Source organism: Cupressus sempervirens, chromosome 10 (genome assembly GCF_028749045.1).
Source record: "Cupressus sempervirens isolate cs-2001-9-10 chromosome 10, ASM2874904v1, whole genome shotgun sequence".
Lineage (NCBI taxonomy): Eukaryota > Viridiplantae > Streptophyta > Pinopsida > Cupressales > Cupressaceae > Cupressus > Cupressus sempervirens.
The window spans coordinates 643871610-643899585 of NC_143127.1; positions in this window are offsets into that span (position 1 = coordinate 643871610).

Below are 27976 nucleotides of genomic sequence, written 5' to 3' on the forward strand. Positions count from 1 at the left end.
AGGCTAGTCTCATGGATGAGTTTGCATAAATAAACCCTAAAGGGGGGAGATAGTTGCTAAAGGATTCAATAATCTTGATATTACTTGAATGGGATATTGCAAATGCTATGAATTTTAACACTATAAGGAAAGAAAAAGACACTCAGTTCAAAACTATGGAAGAAGTCTTATAGGCCAATAAGGGGTTGAAATATAGTGATGACCATTGAGCCTTAGTAATATGATCTATTGAAAAAAATAATAAGATAGAGATGTGATGGGGATACAACCCAAGCATAGAATGGACACAACAGGAAAGGGAAACTTTTATTAACTGTAAAAATATGCTAGTACACTTAGTGAAGAGAAACAAACTCCAAAACATGCCCTATGGGCTTACAATAGCATAAATCTGGAGATAAATTCTTCTCCCAGTACCTTCACTCAAACTCCACTCCGAACTGCCTTTTACAATGCCAAAAATGTTCTTAAATAGACCTCGGAGGGTTAAGGATTAGGAATACATTCTAGAAAGTGCTAGTTGGCATCCACCGACCAAATAGAAGGCTCTAGAAGTTGCATTGTAAGTCAGCACAAAATTAGAAGAATCCAAAAATGGTAACCAAACTTCTGGGAGGCATAACTTTTGAACCATAGCTCTGATTGACAAACTGTTTACATTTTCGAAAAGCTCTCAAAGCGCTCTATAGCCCTATGGAAAAGTTTTGCTTGTCCCCAATTTTTGGCCCTGTTCAAGGTCATTTAATGCCCCTAACTTGACTTTGAAGCATTCTTAGGAGGTCTCCAAAAACCAAAAAATTGTGATAACTTTCAAATCGTGGGGCCTTTTTACCTAATTCTTTTTCTAGAATGCTCTAAATTACAATTACATTCATCCGACCAATTTACACCTTCTAGTTCACCAAAATGATGGCTCAATTATGTACCCCTATTTTTTTGGCATTTACACGTATCCCAAGGTGTTCAAATACTCTATCCTAGAACACTAATAGTGGAACTGTGAGAGTTGGAACCTTTATTTGACCCAAATGGGTATCAAAAAATGAAAACACATGAAACAGAAACTAAGTCTAAGTACATTTTTTGGTTGACACGGGATTGCCCTTATACCTTTGGATGCTTGTGCATCAAGATGCAAGAGTCTCAGATATTGAACATACTAGAAGCCTCGTGGTTTCCAAAGAAGATGAGGTGGATAGTGACAGAGTTGCCAGAATGACCAAGGAAATGGAAGATTTTGGAGTGGCAATTTCTTCAAAAGACAAGAATTTTTTTTGGAGTTAAATGATAGATTTGAAAAGTTGTTAGAGGCATATGAGGAAAGAGGGAGTATAATACACTAGCTAGAGAAAAAATTAGAAAAGAGGAAAATAGGAGAAGAATCCAACTAGCTAAGAATCACACTTATCCTCCTCATCCTCCAATTGAATCTTTCAAATCAACTCCCCTTATAGAAATCTCAGATACCCCATTGGGGCCCCAAACATATATAGCTAAAGAGTTTGAGGAAGAAAAAAGATAATTATGGACCCTACATGTGGAATTAGATATTTAATATGAAGATAGTTTGAGAGATACAATTATGTATGAAGTGGTTAGAACTAATTGGCTTGTTTTCTATGAACAATTGTCCAAATTGACGAGTATATGGAACAAGCTAAAAAATAATGATGCCATCTTAAAGCCAATTGTTAAAAAGTAAAATATTAGGGATTGTGATATCACTATTCTATGTTTCTTAGTCATTAGTCTATTTATAAACACATAGAAAAAACATATGAAAAAGACTAATGACCTCTCTAATTTTCATAATAAGAGAGTTACACTATAGAGGAGAATCATAAATTATTTCTCAAAATATCTTGGTGAGAATTTTGAGCTTTTCCAACTATGGATGAAATAAAGGATAAAGAAGAATGGGAAAAAGAATTGGATGATTTGATATGTGTTAGAATCAATAAGGTCATAAGTGAAAAAGGCCATATATGGTTTGCTAAAATAGTTGAAACAATTGCAAAGGTGTAGATATTTTTTAATTCTTTTACAAGGGATTTTGATGAGATTGAAAAGTTAAGAGAGGAAATCCTTAAGAAACAACAATTTTTTTAAAATTTCAACTGGCTAGATGATACACTTTTTAACAAGTGGATGGAAAATCTTGTTCAAATTATTCAATTGTTGTCTGAGGAAAGTGATGAAGATGAGATGGATCAAAATGAACTACAAATCATAGATTCACTAGACAAAGGAAAGGATGTCATCTAGTTGCAATGACAAAGGTAGTTAAACAAACTGATGACTTGGCATTTAAAGAATCAAGTGTAATTGTTGGCTTGTTAGTTCATGAGGACCTAGATGGAGAACCATGAGTTATAATTAGTTTTCAAATAATAGAACATGGTCCACCATAGGTAAATCAAATGGCCACACAGTCCAAGGAATCGCAATTACACCTAGGCCAATCATCAAGTGAAAATCCTCAACAATAAGAAGTCATAGTAGAAGTGGTCCCATAATAGGATGACACATGATGTAGAAATTCTATTGCATATATTTTTGTCTTATTATGACATTAACCTTTTATTTGTAATATCTTTCTATCTTAATGACAAATATCATTATTCTCTAGGCCTGAAGCTTGTTGCATCTCATGCTATATAAATGAGATCCCAAGGCTAAACAAATGGTCTAAACTCTTATGTAATTTTAGTATTATGCTAGGCTTACATTCAGTCCAATTTTGTTGATGTTCATTTTGTGATTTATTTTTCTCTACAAACATGAGAATACATTAACATTGAAGGATCATGCTGTCTTTTCTAGGATTTTTTTGAGTTTGACATCAATGTTATTTGTTTTTATTTGAAAAATAATACAAAGGAGAGTTACATCCATATTTATTCGCTCTAAATTTTTTCTCCATTGTTATTAGCTAGTTGTCTTGAGATTGTATGAGCAAGGCTTATTCAATTTAATTCAACTAGGATAGTTTGTATATCAGTTTGTTATTGCTTTTAATTCAAGGAATTAAGTAAATTCTTTAGTAAGGTGATAGGATTTCCTGTTACAAGAAGGATATGCAAAAGAATGAGGTTTAGGGTAAATTGCTAATAATATTGATTGTAATGCAATCAATTAGGTCAAAATAACTAGGTAGACTCTGAATGCCAATGGATGAGACATTGATCATTTATTTTATTTTCATATGAAGAGATCATAGGGTTGGATCAAGCAAATTTTCAAAAATCAAATCAATTTTACTTTAATGTATGAAGAATTTAATAGTTGATTAACACTTGTTTGTATTTAATCTTTGTATGTTTTAGTAAGTTGTTGTAACTTAGAATTATTGGTAAATCAGAAAAGAATTGTGACCAAATATCTACTTTAGGGGATAATTATTATAAAATAATATTAGTGAGAAAAATGAAGAGTGAAGATTATATCAAGAGCCCTTTTATCCGTCAGATGCACCCACCTTGGTTTTGAAGAACCTAAAGATTAGAAAATCCTTGTGATTTTGTTAAAGTTCGGTCTAGATTTGAAGATTTCTTTGTTGAGCATAGGACATAGCGAACCCTTAGACTAAGTTTCCCTTCATTATCTTGGTATCAATTGTTTTGTTGCTTGGTAGTTTTGAAACACCAACAAGATGTTAAATTAACTTTCTTGAATGGAGAAGTTGAAGAAGAGGTATATATTAAAAGTAGACTGAAGGCTTCCCTCTGACACAAGACAAAGTTTTGGTATGTAGAATTAAGAAATATCTATATGGACTAAAGCAAGCACCTAGAACCTAGTAGATAAGGTTGGATAGCTATTTGGAAAAGCTTGGATTTTCTAAAGGTATGATAGATAGTAACTTGTATTTGAAATAAATTGAGAATGACTTGCTAATAAAAGTAATATTTGTTGACAATATCATTTTTGGAGGTAACGATGAAGCAAGTGACAACTTTGCTAAAAAGATAAAGAATGAGTTTGAAATGAGTATGATAGGAGAAATTAAATTTTTCTTAGGGTTGTACATTAAGCAAGATAGTGATAGTATTTTTATTTCACAAGCTAAGTACTTGAAATATTTTTTGAAGAGGTTTGGATTGGAAATTTGTAAGCCTGTTGGTACACCTATGATAACTACTCACAGTTTTCTATCAAGGATGAGACACCTACAATTGAGTAGCAAGCAATTGTAATCAAGTGATGTGGATGAAGTAGATACTGAAGGATATTAGGATAGAGTTTATAGAGCTTGTTATCATATACTGTGATAACACAAGGGTATGTGCAAGATCATGGTGTGCCAAAAAGTGGTGATATGAAAAATATGTAGTCTTGAAATGCCTCAAATCATTTCAAAATCTATTCCAGCTATTTTTCGAACCCATCTTGATAAAAAAAAAACAATTAATACCTTGATAATGTAGATACTATATCTTTTGATACCAACCCTATATAGTCAAGTTTAAAAATGTTACAAAATTATTTTGTGCCCATTCTTGTATCTTTTTTACTTCAAACATGTAATTGACGACATTTTTTCATCAAAATTTGATGAAATGAAAAGGGCTTCTTAAGAATGTTCTTAAATTTTCATAAATGTGAGGTTTTCCAAAGTATGAGTTCAATAAGTAACTGTTACTTATTTTTCTAATGGAGTTATGTATAAAGTGTTGATTGACACACTGCTTGAAAAATAACTATAACTTTCAAATGGTACAACATTTTTGAAATCCAAAAGATGCATGACATTCTATGGTTTTATTATAAGGAATAAAAGATAAAAGATAAATTTTATAGAGTTTTGAATTAGTTAAGGTGGTTAGACACTAGAGTTTTTTTAATTCCAAAAATACTTAAGTAAAAAATTAATAATTAATTATGTATTTAGAATACAAATACAAAAAAATATGTCTCACATCTAGTCATGAGTCTACTTCTTTTGTCTACAATATTATTAAAAAATATTATCATTTGATTTTGCTTAAGGTGTTCAAACATATGTCTACTTCTTAGTTTTGTCCTAAAAGTTATGTACTATTGCATTAAAATTCAAAGTTTTGACAAATCAATTTTTTTTTTTTTAGATAGGGCCTAGTAGTTTAGAAACTAAATTTAATTTCTTAGAGATTTAGTTCTCTCAACTTTTTGATATAAAGTTTTTCACAAGTGGAAAATTGCACATCAAACTAACATAACCTTGATTTGCTGGCTTTTTATTGTCTCTTAAGAGCATAGTTTGGTTGACCATAATCCTACACATACCCACAAGTATAGTAAGTATATCTAAGAATCTCATATTGCATTCTAAAATGAAGCATACATCTATAAAGTATCATGTCTTAAGAGAGAAGATAGTAGAAAAGGAGATTATATTGGAATATGTGAGTGCTAAAGATCAAATTATAGATATCTTTACAAAGCCCTTACCTAAAGATACATTTGAGTACTGAAGAGGTATAATTGGGGTTATACCCCTGCCTACTTCTAGGTACATGATGTAGGAAGTGCATCAATCTAGTGGTATAGTGTACTATTGTTAGACTGGACTGAATGTTGATGCTTCTTGTATGGGGGAGTATCTATCTTGAGCTGAGGCATTGAGGACTATTGGTATTTTGTCATGAACAATGCCTTTGGACACTTGAGTCAGTTATAGGCTTGGAGAAAAAAAATAACATAATGAGGCTTTTGTCATTGATTTAAATGGGGGAGAATATGCATGAAAAACATCTCCTATGTATGTATGACTAGAAGAGTGCATGAGAAATCTCTATTTTATTAGTGAAATTTAGAAAAATTCATGTAAAGAAGAAGGAGGAATACATGTAATGGGGAGATATGAAACATAAAGAATTATGATGTATTGTGAGTTATTTAGTGTGAAAATTTTTTGCTAATCCTAACAATGAAGACGAACAAAGTAGTGTCCCTAATTGATGAAGAGGATTTAAAAAGATGAGAATGCCAACAACAACAATAGAGTACTGCTTGGTATTTTTGGAACTTAGATAATTTTTATCTATGTTGAAATCAATACCAAAGGGGGAGATTGTTAACATGAATACTAATGATAATACTCTAGAGGAGTATCCTAAGCATTAGGGAGTATTGATATGTTGCATTCATGACCATGTTTGTCATTGATGTCAACATAGCAGTTTGTTTGTAAAGACTGGTAGAGTGACAAACATAGATCTTAGTTGTACAAACAAGGTTTTGATTGTGTGGTGATGGTCATTTATGGATAGGTTTGGTAAATTTTCCTAATGTGGAGGTTTAATGTGCAACATGTAAGTCAAAGACATATAGAAGTTGTACGGGATTTATAAAGAGTAGTACAAAGACAGAGTACCTAAGAAGCAGTTTCTAATGTTTGCATTATATCTTTTGGTAGTGATATAATGTGTTGATGTGGGTTCAACCAATGACTAACGATAGTCTAATGATGAGGTCAACAAATGCACAAGCTCTAGTGTCACACATGTGAGAATTTGTATAGACTGTGAGCTCACAGTACTATTGTAATTGTAAATTAATTAATTATATTATTATAATTAATTGGGAAATCCTCAAGGTCAACTCAAGGAATTATTTTTTAGATATGATATAAAGGAAAGATGTTTTCCTTATTATGAGTAGGTTATGAAAGTAGTGATCATTATATGAAGGGAAAAGTGCAAAAAGGAGTAGAGTATTTGTAGACACCTAAATCTAATTACACCACCTCGGTAATCCTATTTAGCTATCTCTAAAGGCATCATTAATTAAATTCCTATTTAATTAATCCTTTGCCATCCCCTAGCTGATTAATTTAATTAATCATCTATAGTCCTAATTGATAAATCAAATAACCTATTATTTATCAATTAATCATATTCTCCTATCTAATTTCAAATCTCAAATTTATTAAAATCACTTTAATAAATAAAACCCTTAAATCTAATAACCCCTAAACTATCCTAAATCCTCTATTTAGCCTAATCCACCCCATCCACCCATACTAACCTAGCTTAGCCACTAACTCACCCACCCTCATGAATGCCATCCACTTGCATCCCTCTAACATCCTTAATCTAATCTTAACCCAAGCCTAATCCCCCCCTAACCTTGTCACATTCCCTAAGTGAGCTTAAGACTTTCCTCAACCAAACCAAAGTCTCCTCTCTCAAAATATCCCAACCACAAAGCCTTCAATGCTCTTACATCCTCATTCATGACTCTTACATACCCAACCACCCTCATCAAGCCTTTGACCAACCCTTATCCTATCCTCTCACACCCATCCTCCTTGTGACAAGTGGCACTCCCTAATTTGTGCTAAACAAGCCCAATCCATGTGCTCCCCTTTGAGTGCATCCTAGCCCTCCCTCACCATCTTGCCATCCTTGCATCTTAGCCCTCCATCCCTCAAGCCTCTTGCTTATAAATTGGATCCCCTCCCAAGCCATTTCATCACAAATCCTTAAGCTAAAGTTACCATGCCCTTTTGAAATCACAATCCATCAAGTAAACTCATAATGCCATTTTGAGAAGCCAAATCCATATCAAAGCCATCATCCACACCAAAAATTCCAAATCCATTGAAGCTATTTTGAAACTTGAGCATATACCCCAAATCTACGTAATAGACTCATCCCTAAATCAAGTGACCATCCTCATTGGGAGAGCCATTCCATGGCTCATATTCTCATTTGAGGGTTTCACTTTGTCTATCTCATATGTTATGATTTTTATGCTAGTTAATAGTTTTGTTTTTGAATAGATTAGTATTACTTGCTATCATATTTTCTCATATACATTTTGGCATGCTTGGTGGGACCCCGCATTTGGGTCAATCTAATCATTTTTTTTTGTTTTTTTTGATAAACTAACAAAACTAACATTGTTTTCTTGCAATTTTTTGTGTTAGGTTTGCTGATTTTGTTGCAGGTACGCAGGTCACTTTTGGGAAAATGCGCTCCCAGCCATCTCATCGCTTTTCACTTTAGAAGACTTCAAAACTAGCAATTTTTGCACCCCAGCATCCCCAGGAATGTGACCTCGTGACTGCAAGAATGTGCATCTATGATAGCAAGTTCGTTAGTCATCACAAATCAGCCTTTGCCACGTATCCTGCACTTAGCTCTGCATCCTCGCTGACTAATCCTTCAGCGAGATCGTCCTTGCCACTTGCAAGAACGTACCTGAGAGTAGCGAGATTTTCATTCCTGCTTGTGGGAATGTGAACTATATTCTTTTCATTTGTAATTGTTAATTTTCCTGTGAAACTGTCATTCTCGCGTTGCAGGAACATTGTAAAAAACACAAACCAGTGAGATCGCTCTGTTCAAAATGAGCTCCCTAGTTTTTTAAAAAAGTTTTCACCAATTTTTCATGGCATTCCCACACCTTGGGATGCTTATAGGACCACATCCCCACAAAATCAAACTCCAACAGGATCGCAAACCTGTTTGCGGGAACGCTTGTACCCTCACGGGAACACTTTCTGTGTCTTAGAGTCACATTCTGTCATTATTTTTTGTCTTTACAAATCAGAAAAATGAACTTGTATGCCTAAAAAACCTCACATATCAAATACTTCTCTTTGGTGCTCTGAAACTAATAAAAAATTCTATCTTTTGCAATCAAATTTAGGAAAAGTCAATTTTTGAACACTTAGGAAATTTGTTAAGTTAACATGAATCAACAAAAATCAAATTTAAGTAATTTTCATTTGGACTCACCATTTTTCTAACTGCCCATCATTCTAACCATTGGTTGCAATATCAATGCCATATATGGGGATGGGTCCACTTGAAAAAGGTGTTAAGTGTTCCAATCTGATTCTACTTAATTAATTTTTTTAGGATTTATCTTAACTTATAAGATTTCGTGAATGTCCACAAATCTAGATTAGATCGATCACACTTCAAGTTTGGATTTTAAAATTGAACAAAAATTAGTTGACGTGGAGGGCCTCCGGGAATGCGCTTGAAATTGAGCTCTACACACATCTTTTTTTTGGGCTTAAAACAAACTCACGCTCAATCTTGAATGCCATAAAGAAAATAAATCGATACTTGACATGGAGGGCCTCCGGGCGCGCAAGTTTACCTTTTGTTGACCCTAAATCTTCTTGGTGTATTCATTCTTCGATCACTTCTCTTTTGTCGGCGCATTTCAAATTGGAATTGAACCTTTGCATCTTAATCACATGTGTTTTCAAAAGGTCTAGATCAGAAAACTTAAGTGTCAGTTGGAAAAGAACTCTGTCTTTTAGCCCAAGATCATCCAATTCTTCTCTCCCCTTGTCATCTTTCGAGGCCATCTTGGTGCATAATATTAGGATCCAAAATCTTGTTTAAGTTTTAGGAGGCCTGCTCGGGGATTTCATCACCCCTTGGGATGACCTCAACTCTAGCATTTCGGAAGAGTATAAAGATCGAGAGGTGAATCCAAGGACACCTCTCTTGGGATCAAAATTCTATCACTTGGGCCAAGCCTCAAGGAACTTTATACCCTTGAGAAGTGAAAGAGGAGAAGTGGGTTACCGCTCCTCTCAGCTGTGTGACATCTTTTTGGTTTCATCTACAAATTTGGGCCTCACGTACCTTGGGTATATTGAGGACTCCCTAGCTAAACCAACTGTCAGCCTTGTAGAAAACTATCTAGAATGTTAATGTGTTTGAAGTGACTGATTGAAACATCTATAAAACATACACACTCCTTGGTGCAAGTATCACACTCTGGGAATCAAAAATTCTATTTGGTTGTTCTTATCTATTGCTTGATCTTTTACTTTTTGAATGAATGTTTGCCAAGTGTGGTCAATCCTAGCATAGGGCATACTTAGCGTAGTCACTGCCTCTAGAGAACCCCACAGTTGTGAGTTTTAGTCCTCAGAAATTTCTCATGTCAAGCCATCCCAAGACTAAGTTTAAGAAGGCTAAGCTTCCTCAAATACTAGCCTACAAGGAAATCAAAGCAGAGCATAAGAAGCATAACCCCAACCCCAGGATTGCCAAATTGGATCAAATTGAGAAAGACAGAGCTAAAGTAGAATTGCAAATAGAATGTGACTACAAAATCCAAAACCTAACCCTTTGACGTGTTGTTAATATGAGCCTTATTGACAACTCTACTATTACTCATTTTGATTAGGTCCTTCCTTTTTCCACACACACTTACACACTTGTAGGTTTAGTCTCTCATCTAGGAATTGTACTATCCCATCTAAGCATTTGAAGTCAGACCATCTCCTCTCATCTTAGGTTGTTGAAGAAGAATCCTCCACCTACATTGTTAAAATCTTAGCATTTTTTCCTCACTCATTTAGAAACATTTTTTCATCACATCTCTCATCATCTTGAGCATCCTTGAAACACAACACTTTGCTAGGAATAGGTTGCTTTTGGTGTTCCACATCACCTTGAGCCAAAGGTTAGGGTCGCACCTTTTGCATCACCATCACATTTCTTGCATTCATATTTTACCAACACACAAGCTTTTTGCACTTAGCACCATATCATTTGGACACCCTTAGTATCATCCCTCGCTGCATTTAGGATAAGCATCCTTCCATGCCACCCACCACACATTTTGGTAGGCACACATGGAAAAAAGACATGAATCCTAGTCATAGTGGTAACACATCTCGAGCTCAATTGTACTCTGTGGTATCCATGACACCATCAGACCCACCACCACAAATCCCAAAAGAACCAGGATCATCCATAGATATTGAGGCTTTCATGAACCAACTTGGTCATGCTACTATTGTAAATGCCATCATAGATTGCAACAAGGAAACCATCATGGAAAATTTCTTACGAGACAATATTGGTGTCTTTGAGTTTGGACATCCACCACCTATCAACATAACAGATTCTACTCACCCATTGTTTGGATGGCAATCACCTCAGGTAGAACCAGCAGACCCAAATATCCCCTCGACCTAGGTGTCGGTTCCCATTCCACAGGAACACTCATCCCACTCTCACTCAACCTTTAGTGCATACTACATCTCAACCAACCTCAAGTATACCATTTGCATCTGCCTCCACCACCCATTTTCTCGCTCCATCGAATCCTCCATTTGTATCTAGCAGCACTACCTTTTCGTTTCCACCCCATATCACATCTAGTCCATTTGCCACTCAAATACCACCATTAGGGTCCAATACCTCATCCTCCATCCCACCAAATATTACTATCAACCTCTTTGTAATTAGCCAAAGCTCTTTAGTCGCTTTTCCTTTGGGACCTTGGAATTTTGCTGCGACAAAGGCACCTATCATTAGTCTTCCCCCTAGCACTATAGTCGCATTCACACCTTCTACACTATCATCCACTGCTTCACATAGCTATTCACTCCCACCCCTCACCAAATATTTCTCCATGCCACCTTTAGGAAATAGCCCAAATCCACTGCCACTACAGTTCTCTATAGTAAACCCTTTGCCACATATTAATTACCTTGTCCCTACTCCAAATTAGTCCTACTCTTAGGCAAGTGCACAACCCACATATATTGGGCATGGTATATATTCCTAGAGCATGGCACAAGCATCATCTCCATTACAACCATTTTAGCCACAACCTTCACACTAGTAGTATGCCCAAGCACCCACACAGAACTACCTCATAGGGTAGCAGCCTCATAGTTACTTGCCACACCCACCTCAATAGATGCGACAATATGCACAACCCACATTCTAGAAACCCATGGCACCCACTCCACCGGGGGCACTTGGATCAGGGGCACCCACTCCTCCACCTATAAAATTTGAATGGGAAGAAATGAAAAATGCTCTCAAAGCCCTCAAAGATGGGACAAATGCCAAGACTTTCAAATTTGAAAATGATTGCCCATATCCTTTTGATAAGACTATCATGTTGACTCCATTTCCTAAACATTTCGAGATCCCCAAGTTTGAAAAATTTAGGGGGAACAGTGATCCAATCACACATGTTAAGGAATTCTATATGCATTCTTAGGAGGTAGCTTATAGTGATGTGTTCCCTATTCGGCTCTTTCCCAAAAGCCTAGTAGGACCAACCTTGGAGTGGTTCTGTCGTATCCCTCAAGGTACTATTAAAACTTTTGTAGATTTTTCTGAGGCATTTGTTGCTCAGTATACCCATCTCGTTGAGACTAAATTATCTATAGTGGACCTTTTCCACACCAAAAAAAAAGGAGGGGAAAGCCTTATAGAGTATTTATAATGCTGGCAGATGCTCACAATAAGGATCTCTTGCACCATCCCTGAGTGCCATCTTGTCAAGATGTTCATAAACAATGCACACCCTAGCCTCACTCATCACATGGTTATGAACTGTTTGCAAACATACAAGGACATCAAAGAAAAAGGAATGGGCCTCGAGCAAGGTCTCATCAAGGATGGTGTCACCCGATTGTACAAGGAAAACACCCAGGACCGTGGTCCAAGTAATGACAAAAGTTGATATTGGAACAAAAACAAGAATACAGTAAAAGATGGTGCCATTGACACTCGACAGGTCCATATTGTTGGGGTGGCTACCAATGTTCCCACCATATTTTTCCAACAAAAAACTTATCAACAACAACCTCCTATGTATCACCAACCACTCGTGCAAACTCATCAGCAAATATAGGTTCCTCATAATCAAACTAATGCTATCACATTGGTGGCAGGTAGTAAACCCCATGTTCAAAGGCAACCATTAACATACACCCCATTGGGGGAACCTCTTGATACAATCTTCAAAAAATTGGCCAAAGACAACCTTGTTTGATATCCACAAATGCAACCCTTGGAACCCAATCAATCTAGATCATCTTGGTACAAAGATAACAAATATTGCAAATTCCATCATGTCAAAGGGCACACTACCCTTAAATGCATGTAGTTCAAGGATTATGTACAGGACCTCATTGACCAAAAAGAGATCACGGTGGGGGCACAACCCTCACCTAATGCAGGATTAATGATGTATCAAAATGCTTTCCCTCCTCATAACACCAACCCAAGAAAGGCACCTGCAAACCCTCCTGTCAACAAACCTAACCATGCTCTGGGTAAACAAGGTGACAATTGAGACACATCTTAGAATTATACCTTAGCGTATTTAGACTATGGTAGCTTAATTGGTTGCATATCCCAAGTTGAACCATCCTTCAATGTCATCAATATCAAAGGCCCAAACACTCAGTGTGTAGTTGCTACCCATCGGACATGACTCAATATAGTTGGTCCATCTATATCCACACAAATCAAACCACCATTAGCATGACCACCTCCATCTTGAGCATCTCCATCAGAATCACCTTCACTAGGGCTAGAGTATAACATCTAGGAACACCTTAGAAACATGCCGGCCCAGATCTCCATCTTGGATCTCTTACGAACAAGCCCACTTTATCAAGAGATCCTCGACAGTACTCTATGTGAGTGATGCATCCCTTCCAACATAAATGCCATTGAGTTTTGCAACTTGGTTGGCCATCTTTCAGCCTCCTGTGCCTTATCTTTCAGAACCATTGATATCCTAGCAGTTGAACCCAATCACATCTTCCCACTCCGCATAGCTATCATGGTTTCTAACTTTGTAGTTAAGCATGTCATGATAGATAATGGATTATCTCTCAACCTATGCAATCTAAAGTTCATCAAGCAGGTAGGATATACTAAAGCAGATATCATCAATGAGATGATCACCATCAAGGCATATGAAAATTTGGAGCATACTATTGAAGGAACCATTTTGCTCCCTATTAGGGTTGGCCCAGTCACTCAAGAAACACTTGGTCATGTAGTTGATCTTAATCTTCCATATAACATCCTCCTCAGTTGTCCATGGATTCATGCCATGAAGGCCATTCCATCCACATATCATCAGTGCATCAAATTTCTGCATATTGGCACTGAGATAACCATCCACACAGACCCTGAACCCTTTTCCTATTGCAATGTGGTTGAAGCTTCATACACCAATCACTTTCCTGGGATTAAAATTGGCACCACCATGGCTAGCTCCTTTGGCACCTGCCACGATCTGGATACCATTTTAGCCTCCACTCTCACCACGATTAAGATCAACTACCAAGGTTGTGGCGAGTATAGTCTCATAGATGCTTTTGCTGTTGGTGCTCTACCACTTGACCCACATACTCAAGGATGCCCAATACATCAAGGGCCTATACCAGAAACTACCTCTTGATTTCACCAGTTGGGCCCTACCACATTTGTCACCAAAGGTATCCTTGATGGAGCAAAAAATACACTAGACATTAACACATGGCTATAAAAGGAGCCACCTCCTAAAAGTGAAACACTTCTTGATCACTTTAAATAGAAATATCCCTGGTCACATCGCTTGGCCACGAAGCAATGGGATTATCAAGGAGGTGGTTTAGGCTGCTAGGAATCAGGTATAAGATAGCCTATAGAAGCACACCAAGGGCAGAAGACTAAAGGCTTGGGCTATAGACTCCCCGCAACTGGGGGCACTACAATGGAAGGCCATGCCTTTATGAACATCCAAAACACTCTCATTGAGGTTGAAGACATCCCTAAGGAAGTTGAAAAGAAAGCTTATGATGATATTTTCCTTGACAAAATAATCCTCGAAGCCTCTGTGCTCTACTAGTTATCATTGAACCTCATAGACCTCCCCCTCACTCACCCCTTGCTCATAGATGGGGACCAACCAAGTGTCATTCATGTTGATGAGTTCTCTACTGAGCACATGCTCCTTAAATTCATGGGGGAAAAAATGCCACATAAACGGCCACCTCCACCATCAGAATATGTCTACAAGTTGGATCCAGTAGGTTACTTCGAGGAGGAGGAAATCTCTAGTTGCAAAAATGAAGTTCCAAAAGAAACAAAAAAGAAAAAAGAAAAAAGAAAAACATCCCAAGGTGAAAACTCCTCTGGAGTGCCATTGGGTGACTCAAAAAATGAAACAAAAATAAAGTACGTATCCAACGGTGAAAACCTCTTAGAGGCACTTGAGGATGGAGATTTCATCCTCCCCCCACAAGAGAATCAACCTCCTATATCTTCAATTTTGATAGAAGAAACTTGGTCCATAAATATCAGTCTATTAGAGATACCACATATCACATACATCGCAGCCTCTTTACCCTCTGAAGAAGCAAAGCTTCTTCTTGAAGTCCTCCATGAAAATATAGGCCTCTTTGCATGGTCATATCTGGATATGCCAGGGTTGGACCCCAACCTAGTTATACACCATCTGGTAGTAGATCTAGGGGCAAAGCTTGTCAAACAAAAACTTCAAAAAATGCACCCCAAGGTGGCTTTATTAGTCAAAGCAGAGCTAGAGAAGCTGTTGGAGGCCAAAATCATTCAACCAATGGATTATTCTAAATGGGTTTCTAACATGGTATCTGTTACCAAGCCCTCTGGTGATATCAAGATTTGCACTGATTTCAAGGATCTTAATAAAGCCTGTCCAAAGGATGACTTTTCATTGCCAAATATCAACATGATTGTGGATCTCACTACAGCTCATGAACTCTTGTCACTAATGGATGGTTTCTCTAGATATAATCAGATTCGTATAGCAAAGGAAGATCAACATTAAATAACATTTACTACACCTTAGGGAACATTCTTTGAAATGTCCCTTTTCTGATTTTATATGATATGTCATGCCTCTAATCAGATTTTCAAGATCAAACAACTAATATCACAAAGATCCTCCAAATTTCTCAAGAAACCCCAAATCGGGTATGCTAGAAATTGTGCCAAAAGCTTCACAGCTTCACCAATTATTAATAAATCTAAAAGTGGAAATTTTTACAGAAATTTCAGCAGCATAACAGCTTACAAAATGACATTTCCAGATCTATATAGCCTTCACACAACAGCTCACAAATGCAGGACAAAAACTATGCTCATCGGGCTCCCGAAATTAACACAAAAATGCCCGGAAACACCACAAAAACACTAATAAACTATCTCAAAAGTTTAATCATGTCCCAATACATATATTCAGCTCTATTTTAACAGCTTAAAGTCTGAAATGCAGTAGCAACCAAAACTGATATGAAATGCTCAACTAAAAACACCAAACTAATGCAAAAAACACACCCAAAAACCCACAAATCTACACTGTTCAGCACAAAGGCAAACTTTGTATGAGCATGCACATGGAATGGCTTCAAACTCCCATCCTTAGCCTTCTTCGAAACTTGAAAACTCCCGTTCTTGTGTCTCCTTGGAAACCTGCAAACTCCTGTTCTTGGGTCTCCTTCTCCACAGGTTTGGCAGCCTCTGAAGAATAACAAAGAATGAGCAAAAATCAAGTTCTCCTATCCCCCAAAATGCCTCCAAACCCCTTAAAAGAGGGCATAACTGTAACTCATTTCCAAGAGAGGTTAATGAAACATATTTTAATAATAATTTTCATTTATTAGTCCAATGGTTTCCAAAGATTAACCCCCTTTTTCCGAAACTTCACTTTCTTGGGCCTGCCTGCCTTAGCAAAGATTATTATTTTTTAATTATTTAAGAAGGGGACATGACAAGTCCTCCCCTCCCAAACATTTCTTGTCCTCAAGCAATGGTTGAAAAATAAACCAATCAATCCACCTGGATCCCAAATGTAGTCATGAACTATACTACTACCAATCAACACAGGCTCCTGCAATATCCTCTGCAATATGACCAAGAGGAATCCATAATCAAACTGACAATTATAGCTCAACCAAACTCTGAAATCACCACTACCACAATCAAAAACCCATGAGGCACAAACTCTTAGAACATCAGAACCTAAGAAAAGTGGACAAATCAAACTACCAACACAGTAAATACCATCAACGCATCCCACTGGCCTATACGGAATGCACAATCCAACTCTGCCACAATGGTGAATGCTCTCGAATGAAACAGTAGCAAGTATGGAGAATCCACACACTGTACAACTCCTGCAGTCAACACAACTTTGCAAATCACCGACCACTATCTCATAACCATAACTACCATGCACCCCTGATGGTGAAAAGCCATCACAAGATAAATAGCAAGAATTGGAACCCAAACCAAATCTTCCTTCCATCAACTCCTCAACACAAGGATCAAATGCTAATTGATGTACATACCTTGCAATATAATGTTGATAAAGAAAACCAACCTTAGTCAACAACTCACCATGAACAAGTGATACAACCCACTATGACTGATCACCAGCTAAGTCAGGAGATGTCATAGCCAAAGGAGTAGAATCAATAACAACACCCGCTGAAGCATCACTCTGAAACTCCTACTCTAAGTCATGTATTATCAAGCTGTCAACTGTAGAACCTATCACCATGTCATGCCCATCACAACTCTCATCTTGAGGCATCAAATTGTCCCATAACTGATGATAAGCACTAGGAACCAAAGTACATCTTTGTATCATTATCTCATCAACATGGTCATCAAAGGTAAATTGATGAGCATACCTCACAGTGTAATGCCGATAGAATGCACCAATCTCAGTCAGTGGCTCAGACTGTAATCTAGATGAAACTAACTACAATTGATCATTAACCATGTTGGAACTAACTACTACCTCTGAAGATATCACCAAGGGAGTAGTGTTACTAGTAGGAACCATGCCAATTGCCGACTCACCAACATCACACATGATCTTTGATAAATCTCTAGTCTCCGTGCCATCAATAATAGAGGCCACCACCATGTCAGGCATACAACAATCTGCTACAACAACCCACTCAACTGAACCTAACTCTAGTGGGAATGAACCTGATATTCCAATGTTAGTATCAAGAATGGATGCATCCCCATCTCCACTGTCTCTGACAATCTCGGCCATGGACATCCTCGGATCACCAAACACCACTGCTTGTGACTGTATAGAATCAGGTGAAGACTGTAGTTGCTCTAACTCCATGGTCACCTTAGCCAAATGAAACTGTGACTCCTTGAAAGCCAACTGTGTACTCTCAAGAATCTTAGAAGTCACCAAAAGATGCTCAGTAAGCTCACTTACCTCATCTTCCTTGGCCAAAAATGCATCATATGCTATACTGCCCCACTTCATAAGATAATCTCTGTCAGCTACCAACTGCATATAATCCTGTCTCAGAATCTAGATAGCCTCCCATAAAGAGTGGAACTCTGTCAAGGAAAGATAACTGCCTCCTTTCTCATCACTAGTAGGAGAACCCCATCCATAAACTGCTAACAACTGACGAGCAGCATCGAAATGCTGGCAAGTGATAGCAATGTCTTGGTCACTAACTCTCAACTGATTAGACACATGATGGCACTGGCTTGACTGTCTCCTACAAACCTCCTCTAATGCACTATCTAAAGGAGTATCCTCAAAGTTACTAATCTCTAGAGTATTACCATCCATATCCTGTGAATCAAATCTAAAACTCATATCAACATACGGAGTATCAAAAACATTAGCATTGCTGTCCAACTCCTCTATACCCAAGGAAACTAAGTCTTCAAAATTGCCCACTGCATCCTCCTGGATGTCATCAATGCCAATATGATCCTGGGACTCATCTATACACACTGCCAAATATGAAATATCATCAACACATTCTAGCAAGTATGGTCGACTGGATATATGAACAAAGCCCAACATCGGTGTATAAAAACTAATACCAACATTGGACAAGCTGCTAGCACAAGAAAAGACAACACCGTGCAATCTGCTAATCAAATCCATGATAGCACCCAAACAAACACTGCTACCAAAAAGTGTTAAAGATCTCCTGTCAACTGAATCCCAAATGCCAATATAACAATCTTGAGTCCATATCTGTAAACTAGAATCAGCTGGTAACTCAAGCAAAATCCTCACTTGAGTAATATGACCAATACCAACTAACTCCACATACCTATCATGATGAGATAATGAAGTCAAAATACTATCTTCATTCACCTTTAGCTGGCGGGATAAATCATGTGAAATACTACCTGCCTCAACCTCATGTAATGAAGCATCTAACTGTGCCTGGTACTCTTTCTCAGAAAAGTCATGAATGCTCAATGTTTGCTCATCTCTACCAGGTATCTCACCATCCTACACAACAACATCCTCATAATCATCATCTGAACCCACTACACTGTAGTCACTGCATGTTGTAACTATACCATCCTGAATACCTGTGGCATCACCCTTTGACAACCTATAAACAATTGTCTCAATTTGAGTATCAAGTTGACTGTTACTATCAATCTGTGTAATATCCTTTCCCACCACCTCCTATGGTAGAGTAGAATCTGAGACCTCTACCTGGCTATCAGCTAGTTTCTCAAACTCCTCATGCAAGTTCTTAGGAATTGTGTCATCTGTCTTGTGAGAAAATCTGCCAAATAGAAATCCAGTGAACTTATCCACCTTAGCTGGGTCAGATAACATGTCATTCATTATACGATGGTGCTCAACCAACTGTTTAGACATGTCATGGCTTATTTTCATAATTTTATCTCGAATGTCTAAATAACCATCTTTTCTACTATTTTGACTCTGGCTATCAATTGTCCAAGATCGTTCCCTCTGAGACTTTGTACTATACCTGTCCATTCTAGATAAAGTAGAGTGTAACCCCAATAGGATATAACTTCTTCAAACACCAAGAACTAACATGCAAATGACTATAAGTAGCATGCAACCATAGATTTGGACATGCAACTGATTAGAAGCAACATGCAACCACCAAATTATAACATGCAAGATCTGGGTAGTTGTCAAAACTGACATGCAAACTTCTACAACCACCAAATTCACCAAGAACTAACATGCAAATGATTAGAAGTAGTATGAAACCATAGATTTGGACATGCAACTGATTAGAAGCAACATGCAACCACCAAATTATGACATGCAAGATCTAGGTAGTTGTCAAAACTGACATGCAAGATCTGGGTACTTGTCAAAACTGAAATGCAAACTTCTACAACCACCAAATTCACCAAGAACTAACATGAAAATGATTAGAATTAGCATGAAACCATAAATTTTGACATGCACCTGATTAGAAGCAACATGCAATCATAAATTATGACATGCAAGATTTGGGTAGTTCTCAAAACTGAAATGCAAGATCTGGGTAGTTGTCAAAACTGACCTGCAACTTCTACAAACCCTCAGGCTGGCAAGATCATGGCTCTGATACCACTGAAATGTCCCTTTTCTGATTTTATATGATATGTCATGCCTCTAATCAGATTTTTAAGATCAAACAACTAATATCACAAAGATCCTCCAAATTTCTCAAGAAACCCCAAATCGAGTATGCTAGAAATTGTGCCAAAAGCTTCACAGCTTCACCAATTATTAATAACTCTAAAAGTGGACATTTTTACAGAAATTTCAGCAGCATAACAGCTTACAAAATGACATTTCCAGATCTATATAGCCTTCACACAACAGCTCACAAATGCAGGACAAAAACTATGCTCATCGGGCTCCCAAAATTAACACAAAAATGCCCGAAAACACCACAAAAACACTAATAAACTATCTCAGAAGTTTAATCACGTCCCAATACATATATTCATCTCTATTTTAACAGCTTGAAGTCTGAAATTCTCAACTAAAAACACCAAACTCATGCAAAAAACACACCCAAAAACCCACAAATCTACACTGTTCAGCACAAAGGCAAACTCTGTATGAGCATGCACATGGAATGGCTTCAAAATCCTATCCTTAGCCTTCCCAGAAACCTACAAACTCCTGTTCTTGGGTCTCCTTGGAAACCTACAAACTCCCATTCTTGGGTCTCCTTCTCCACAGGTTTGGCAGCCTCTGAAGAATAACAAAGAATGAGCAAAAATCAAGTTCTCCTATCCCCCAAAATGCCTCCAAACCCCTTAAAAGAGGGCATAACTATAACTCACGTCCAAGAGAGGTTAATGAAACATATTTTAATAATAATTTTCATTTATTAGTCCAACAGTTTCCAAAGATTAACCCCCTTTTTCCGAAACTTCACTTTCTTGGGCCTGCCTGCCTTAGCAAAGATTATTATTTTTTAATTATTCGAAAAGGGGACATGACATTCTCCTACAATATGATGCCATTTGGGTTAAAGAATGCTGGGGAAACCTATTAGTGTGTAATGATAGTCATCTTCCATGACCTAATCCATAAGATACTTGAGGATTGCATAGATGATATTCTAGTCAAATCTCTCAATGCTCTGGATCACTTATCTCACCTCAAGGAAGTGTTTGACCAACTAGCAGAATATCGTCTCATGCTAAATCCAAAGAAGTGTGTCTTCGATGTTACTTCAAGAAAGCTCCTTGGCTTCATTGTGTCACAGTGCGGTATTGAGATTGACCCTAAGAAGGTCAAAGCCATCATGGATATGGCTCCCCCTAAGAGACTCCGACACCTTCGTTCTTTGCAAGGAAAACTCCAATCAGTTCGACGATTCATTTCTCAGCTTGCTGATAAGTGTCAACCTTTCACTCACTTGCTTAAGAAAGATAAAAATTTCAAATGGGACCCAGCTTGCCAATGCAATTTTGAGCTCATCAAGAAATACTTAGCTAATCCACCTATTTTGCTTCCTCCAGTTGCAGGGTGCCTGCTCATCCTATACATCACAACTACTCCCACAACATTAGGTGCTCTTCTAGCACAAATTGATGATGCAAGAAAGGAAATAGCTATTTATTACATCAGTCAAACATTAGTGGGATATGAGCTTAACTACACGCCAATGGAGAAGGCATGCTTAGCAGTGGTATTTTCCACCCAGACGCTATGTCATTACATGTTGAGTCATACTGTGCAACTAATATCAAAGATTGATCCATTGAAGTATATGATTCTTAGTTAGTTTGACATTCAATATATTGACAGAAAAGCCATCAAAGGTCAAGCTATTGCAAATCACTTGGCTGATGCACCCTTAATTGTAGATCACCCACTCATCATGGAATTTCTCGACGAACACATCTGTTTGATAGAAACACCATCACTCTAGAAGCTATATTTTGATGGATCCTATACCTCTCATGGCTCTGGCATGGGCATACTCTTAGTTACACCTCAAGGTGATTATATCCCTAAATCTTTCAAACTACAATTTCAGTGTACCAATAACATTGCAGAGTATGAGGCCCTTATGGTAGGACTCAAGATCTCCATTGAATGGAATATCAGAGAGCTTCAGGTCTATGGTGACTCTTAACTTATCATCAAGCAAGAATTGAATGAATATCAGACGAAGGATGACAAGCTGCTACCTTACAAAGATCTGGTTGATCAATTAATGGAGAATTTTACTAAGATCCACTTCATACAGATACCTAGACTCCAGATTAAGGCAGCTGATGCTATGGCTACTATTGGTTCCCTCTTGGAAATGCTGCACAAAGCTATGTAATATGAATTCTTGGTTGAGTAGTTGGACAAACCCGCATATGAGAATGAAAAATTAACACTGGTATGTATCTTGGTCGGTCCCCAATCTCCACGGTACCATGAAATTCGGGCTTACCTACTAAATGGTACCATATCTCTTCACCTCACATGAGCCTAGTGCCAAAACCTTATTCGTAGAGCTTCTTGTTACACTATCATCACCCAAACCCTATATCATCATGGTTATGATGATACTCTCTCTCGATGTTTAGATCAAAATGAGGCTGCAATGGCTCTCAAAGAGGTACACACTGGACTTTGTGGTGCTCACACAAGCGAGATGGTGCTAGCAAAGCAGATCCTTCGGGTTGGATATTAGTGGCCTACTCTAGAATAGGATGCATGTGAATTTTTGAAATGATGTTTACCTTGTCAACAACATTGTAATCTAATCCAGGCTCTAGCATAGGACTTACAACCCATTGCACCACCATCGCCTTTTGCCTATTGGGGATTTGATCTTGTTGGTCTTATTGCACCAATTTCTTCAGAAGGGCACAAGTGGATAATCACTGCCACTGATTATTTCACTAAGTGGGTTGAAGTAGTTCCCCTTGCTACTACCATAGGAGTTCAAGCATCCATGTTTATATTGTATCATATTATATGTCTCTTTGGCATCCCAGCTACCATTTTCATAGACCACGAAGGTAATTTTGAAAACCTAAATATGGAGGAATTGTGCACTTCCCTCTACATATATCACTGCTTTTCTAGGCCGTAATTCCCACAAGGTAATGATCAGGCTAAGGCAACTAATAAAACCCTCCTCAAAATCCTCAAGAAAGTTGTCAATGACTCTGGTTGTGATTGGAATTTGCAAATTAATCCCACCCTATGGGCATACCGCACTTCATTTCGTACAACCACTGGTACAATTCCATACTCCTTGGTCTATGGTACTAAAGTAGTCTTGCCTATTGAGATTGAACTCCGATCACTCTGCATTTCTCTTCGAGGATAGATATCTAATGAGGAATATAGAGTGGCTCGACTTAATCAACTTGATCTACTTGATGAAAGAAGGCAACATGCCTACAACCATCTCATGGTATATCAAAGTCACCTCGAGCACAATTTCAATAGGAAAGTCCATCCAAGAAATTTTTAGGAAGATGACATGGTCCTTAAAGAGAATATGAAGGTTCAAGCTAACAGAGAAAGGAAAGGCAAGTTCGAGCCCACCTGGCTTGGTCCTTATGTGGTCACGACATCCTTTGGCTCAGGAGCCTAGTAGTTATCTACCCTTGAAGGTGAAGTCCTAAATGATCCTACCAACATTATTCACCTCAAGAAATTCTATGCGTAAGGATAAAATTTGCAAATCAAGGATAGAAGAAAGGCATAAAATCAAGCATCCAATGGTGAAAACTTGGCGATTCAAGTGCCTTGGATAGGTCCCTAGCAAAAACCTAGCAAATAGGCACTAGGTGTACTATAGATCTTCCATTATCTATTATCAACACACACCCCTTTACCACCCCTCCATATCCTACCACTCATCCCACCCACTTTTCCAAGGTGTTCCCTATCATTATTTTCCATACTTCATAAACATCATCCTCTAGCACTTCACACTATGTAACATCCCATCTCATTTATAGCATCTTGTGTACCATACTTGATGTACCCTACCATTTTATTCTCCTAGATCTACCCTATCACATGTTTTTTATCCTTACCATATGTACCATATACTACCCATTTAAACATGTGTCTCATACCCCCTGCACTAACCCTTGTCTCCCATATACCGTACCTATATGAATATAGCGGTATCCAGACCCCTGTACATAAATCGCACTTTACATAAATCCACCACAAAAAAATCATGTATTATGACAATGCTATCTTCTCATCCTAAGCTTTCCCCCATCACACATATACCTAGTATGTTTTTCTATCCAGTCTCGAGTTCCCATGTCCTTAACCAGTCTCACTTGTACATACTATCTAGGTCTTGTTTGCAACCCGTTAGTAGCTCGTTAGTTGATCTCTTTGGAAAAAGTTTCCTTTTTCACTTTTTGGAATCTTTTATTGTTTCTCCTTTTGGTTGATTGTTTCCATGTAGCTTTTGTTGTTTCCTCCTCAAGACTGCCATGATCATTTCATATCATGGTGTGTTTTGATTGGAGAAACTAAGGAGGTTGGTTTTGATCAAAGTCTTTCACTGACTGAGAGTCAGTTGATATTATCCTTGCATTTTTCAAACATGTTTTCATCTTTCGATAAAACATGATGCACTTGGGTAATCTCGTTTTCTTGTGGATCATCCAACATCTTTCCAACACTAATCTCTTTGAGACTCACGTGTGATGCCGGGGTAATCCTTGCATGCCTATTTGAGTTAGTTCTATGGAATTTTGGGGAAAAAGGCCTTGATGTTCTTAGTAACCTTGGCAGATCCCTAACAATCTTATATCAAATTAAGTGTTTACACTACATAGTGGTACTTCCTCTTGAAGTACCCCATGCTCAAGTTTCCCCTACATCTCATTCTTTTAGAAACCCTAGTATCTTCATCCTTGTCATCACCCCTCTCCCTTGAACTATCACTTTTTGCATCCTCAGAATCATTTGATTCAAAGCCTCGAACATGCAATCTTATTTACTCTCATCATGATGTGATCCCTATCATAAATTACTATCCTAGCTCTCAAATCTCTGTTATCCTCCTAACTGAGAGTTTGTTGGTTACTCTTTTTATAACATTATTCTCCTTAGAGTCAGTATCTCCTATGATCACTTCCATATCATAGAACACTATCATAAGTCAAAACATTAGTTATCTTATTCCACCATCATTGTTTGTCTTGCATCTCCTAACAATCTCGTATGTTATATTATCATCACTTGTATCCTTTATCATATCACAGAATATCATTATGCTCGATCTTTTTATGCTATTCTCATGGGATTATCATAAATCATAGATGTACCTTCTTAGTTTATGCTCTTTTAGTGTATCAAAATTCACTGTTCTCTCTTAGGGTTCATTTAAGCATAGTCATTCATTATTAGATTAGGGTTCATTTTAGCATAGTCATTCATCATTAGATTATGATTCATTTTAGCATAGTCATTCATCATTAGATTGTGCTTCATTTTTAGCATTATCATTCTTTCTCATTAGGTTAGGTTTCATTTTAGCATTAACATTCATCCTTAAGAGTTGTACTTCATTTTGTGTATTTTCATTTTATTTTATCAATTTATTTGTTTTAATCTTTGATCCACTTTTAGTTTGTGCTAACATATCCTTAGTGTCATGACATTATTTTCATTTTCTGTTTCATAAATCTGTTGTTTATCCTTTAGTTGGTGATTCATTTTACATTTATAGTTTGTATTTATCATCATACAACATCATATCAAATACTCTCCAAATCAATCAATTTTTCGGTATCACATCACATCTATCATAGAGCAACATCACATCATCATCATATCAAAAACCTATCATACTATAGGAAATCTCATCATCATCACATCTACAACATCATAAAGAAAATCATGTCATCAAGGATCACATCACATCTATGATATCATAGATTAAAAACACATCATATCTACACTATCATAGCTAAAATAACATCACAATCAATTTGTATCCTCTACACAATGTCATAAAAAATAACATGTTGCATCACAAATTATCAGCACAATCATAAGAACATAGCATATATCATCTTGCATCACCAATTGTAAGCAATATCTGCAAAACATCACTATCTATCTAGCATGTATCAAAACACTATACGTAAGATCACTAGTCCATAACACATATAACACCAGAATCATCATATCTATATATCAATGAATGAATGAAAGAATAATAGTCCATCATTGTACAAATGTCCATATCATACAAATGAGTCTAAGCCTGCACAAAAATCTCCATGTATCCCAAAAATGGCCACTCTGCACAAAATACTCATCATATGACAAAATACAGCCTATCACTAGTCATTGCTCTGCCTCCTTCCCTGCCCCTGGCACTGCTGGTGCTGGAGGTGGTGGCCTCATCAATCCCCCTCCTATCCTGGAGCTCTCTGCCTCATCCCTCCCCATCCCCGTGTCTTGCCTCTAGCTATGTCTTGTCCTGTGACTATGCCCTGTGTGCTAAGACCCGCCTATCGTCTATGAGCCCCCAGTGCTCCATCTACTGTCCCCTCCACCCTGCATCCCTGTATGTGTCCCTATTGTAATTGACCAAGTCGATCACCTATAATGCTCAATTTGGGATGCTGGCACCACTGCATAATACTTGTCTCGATAAAATTCAGCCCTCTCCCTCAGATCCTCCACCTCAGCCCATAGTCTTCTCAACTCATCCAAGCCCCCTCCCACTGCTGCCTGCACTCTCAATGTCGCCACCTCTGCCACCAGTGCATCCAATCTCCCCTATACTACCTACCTCTCTAGGCTCACCACCTCTAGCCTACCCTCTATCTGCTCCAACTCTATCTATAGTCTACCCACCTCAAGCCCTGCACTATCCACCTACCCCTGCGCTACATCTCGCTCCTGTCTGAACTGATCACGCTCAATCTGGAGCTAATCTCGCTCTTGCTGTGTATCCCGGAGTAACTGGCTAACAGCCTCATGAGCCTATTGTAAAGAGGCATCATAACTCCTTGCCAATCCATCATCTCCTCCATGGGCAGAAGATCTCGCTACATCTCCTCCTGCTAGCCCTTGCGGCCCCTGCTCCTCTTCCCCCCACTCTCCTCCTTTCTCTGGCACCTCTTGCTGCTCCTTCCCTCTCTTCTCTGGCTAAGCCCCCTCTCCTTTCCCCAACCCTCCTCCTAGACAATCACTGCTACTCGCTGCCGTAATCCTCTGGACACATATCGCCCTTATCAAGTTGCCTGGGCTAGCTCACCCACCATCATTGCTGCCCTCATCCCCTATGCTCTCCCCACTAGCCTTGGCCGCACCCATGTGTCCCGATACTCCTAAGTGGAGCCCACATCTACTAACCCCCCAAACCAAATCCAGTGTTGTGGCTCCAACTCTAGACATTCTCTTAATAGCCCATCATGTCGTAAGGATGGCCCGTACATCGACATTGGCTCACGTGTGACTCGTTGATACCAATGTGGCTCTCCTAGAGCTACCTACTACCACCCAAACTGTCAGAGTGCCTTGTGTAGCCTATACTACTTTACTACATACTCCCACCATCTAAATACAAATCATGGTGATATAGTGTACGGTAGCTGATCTCCCTCCTTAGCCCATGGTCTTAGGCTCATATATGGCCTTCACACCACTATTGCTATCTCATCAATGGCCACCCTCCAATAATCTATTGAATCTATATGATGGTATGTTAGGGGCTCGGCCCAACTATATGCCACTGGCTCCTCCGCTTGTCTATCTCTCTGCCCCAAAGGCCTCAACACGACAATGTGCTCCCAAGCCCACACCTGTAACAATGTAAGGAACCCAATGCTCCTCCCCTACCAGCCACCACCCTGGTACACTATCTGGTGGAGGTCTCGATATAGCTCGACCAACATTAGAGAATCCCATGCCACTAGGTGCCCTGCATCCACTATTTGCATCACCA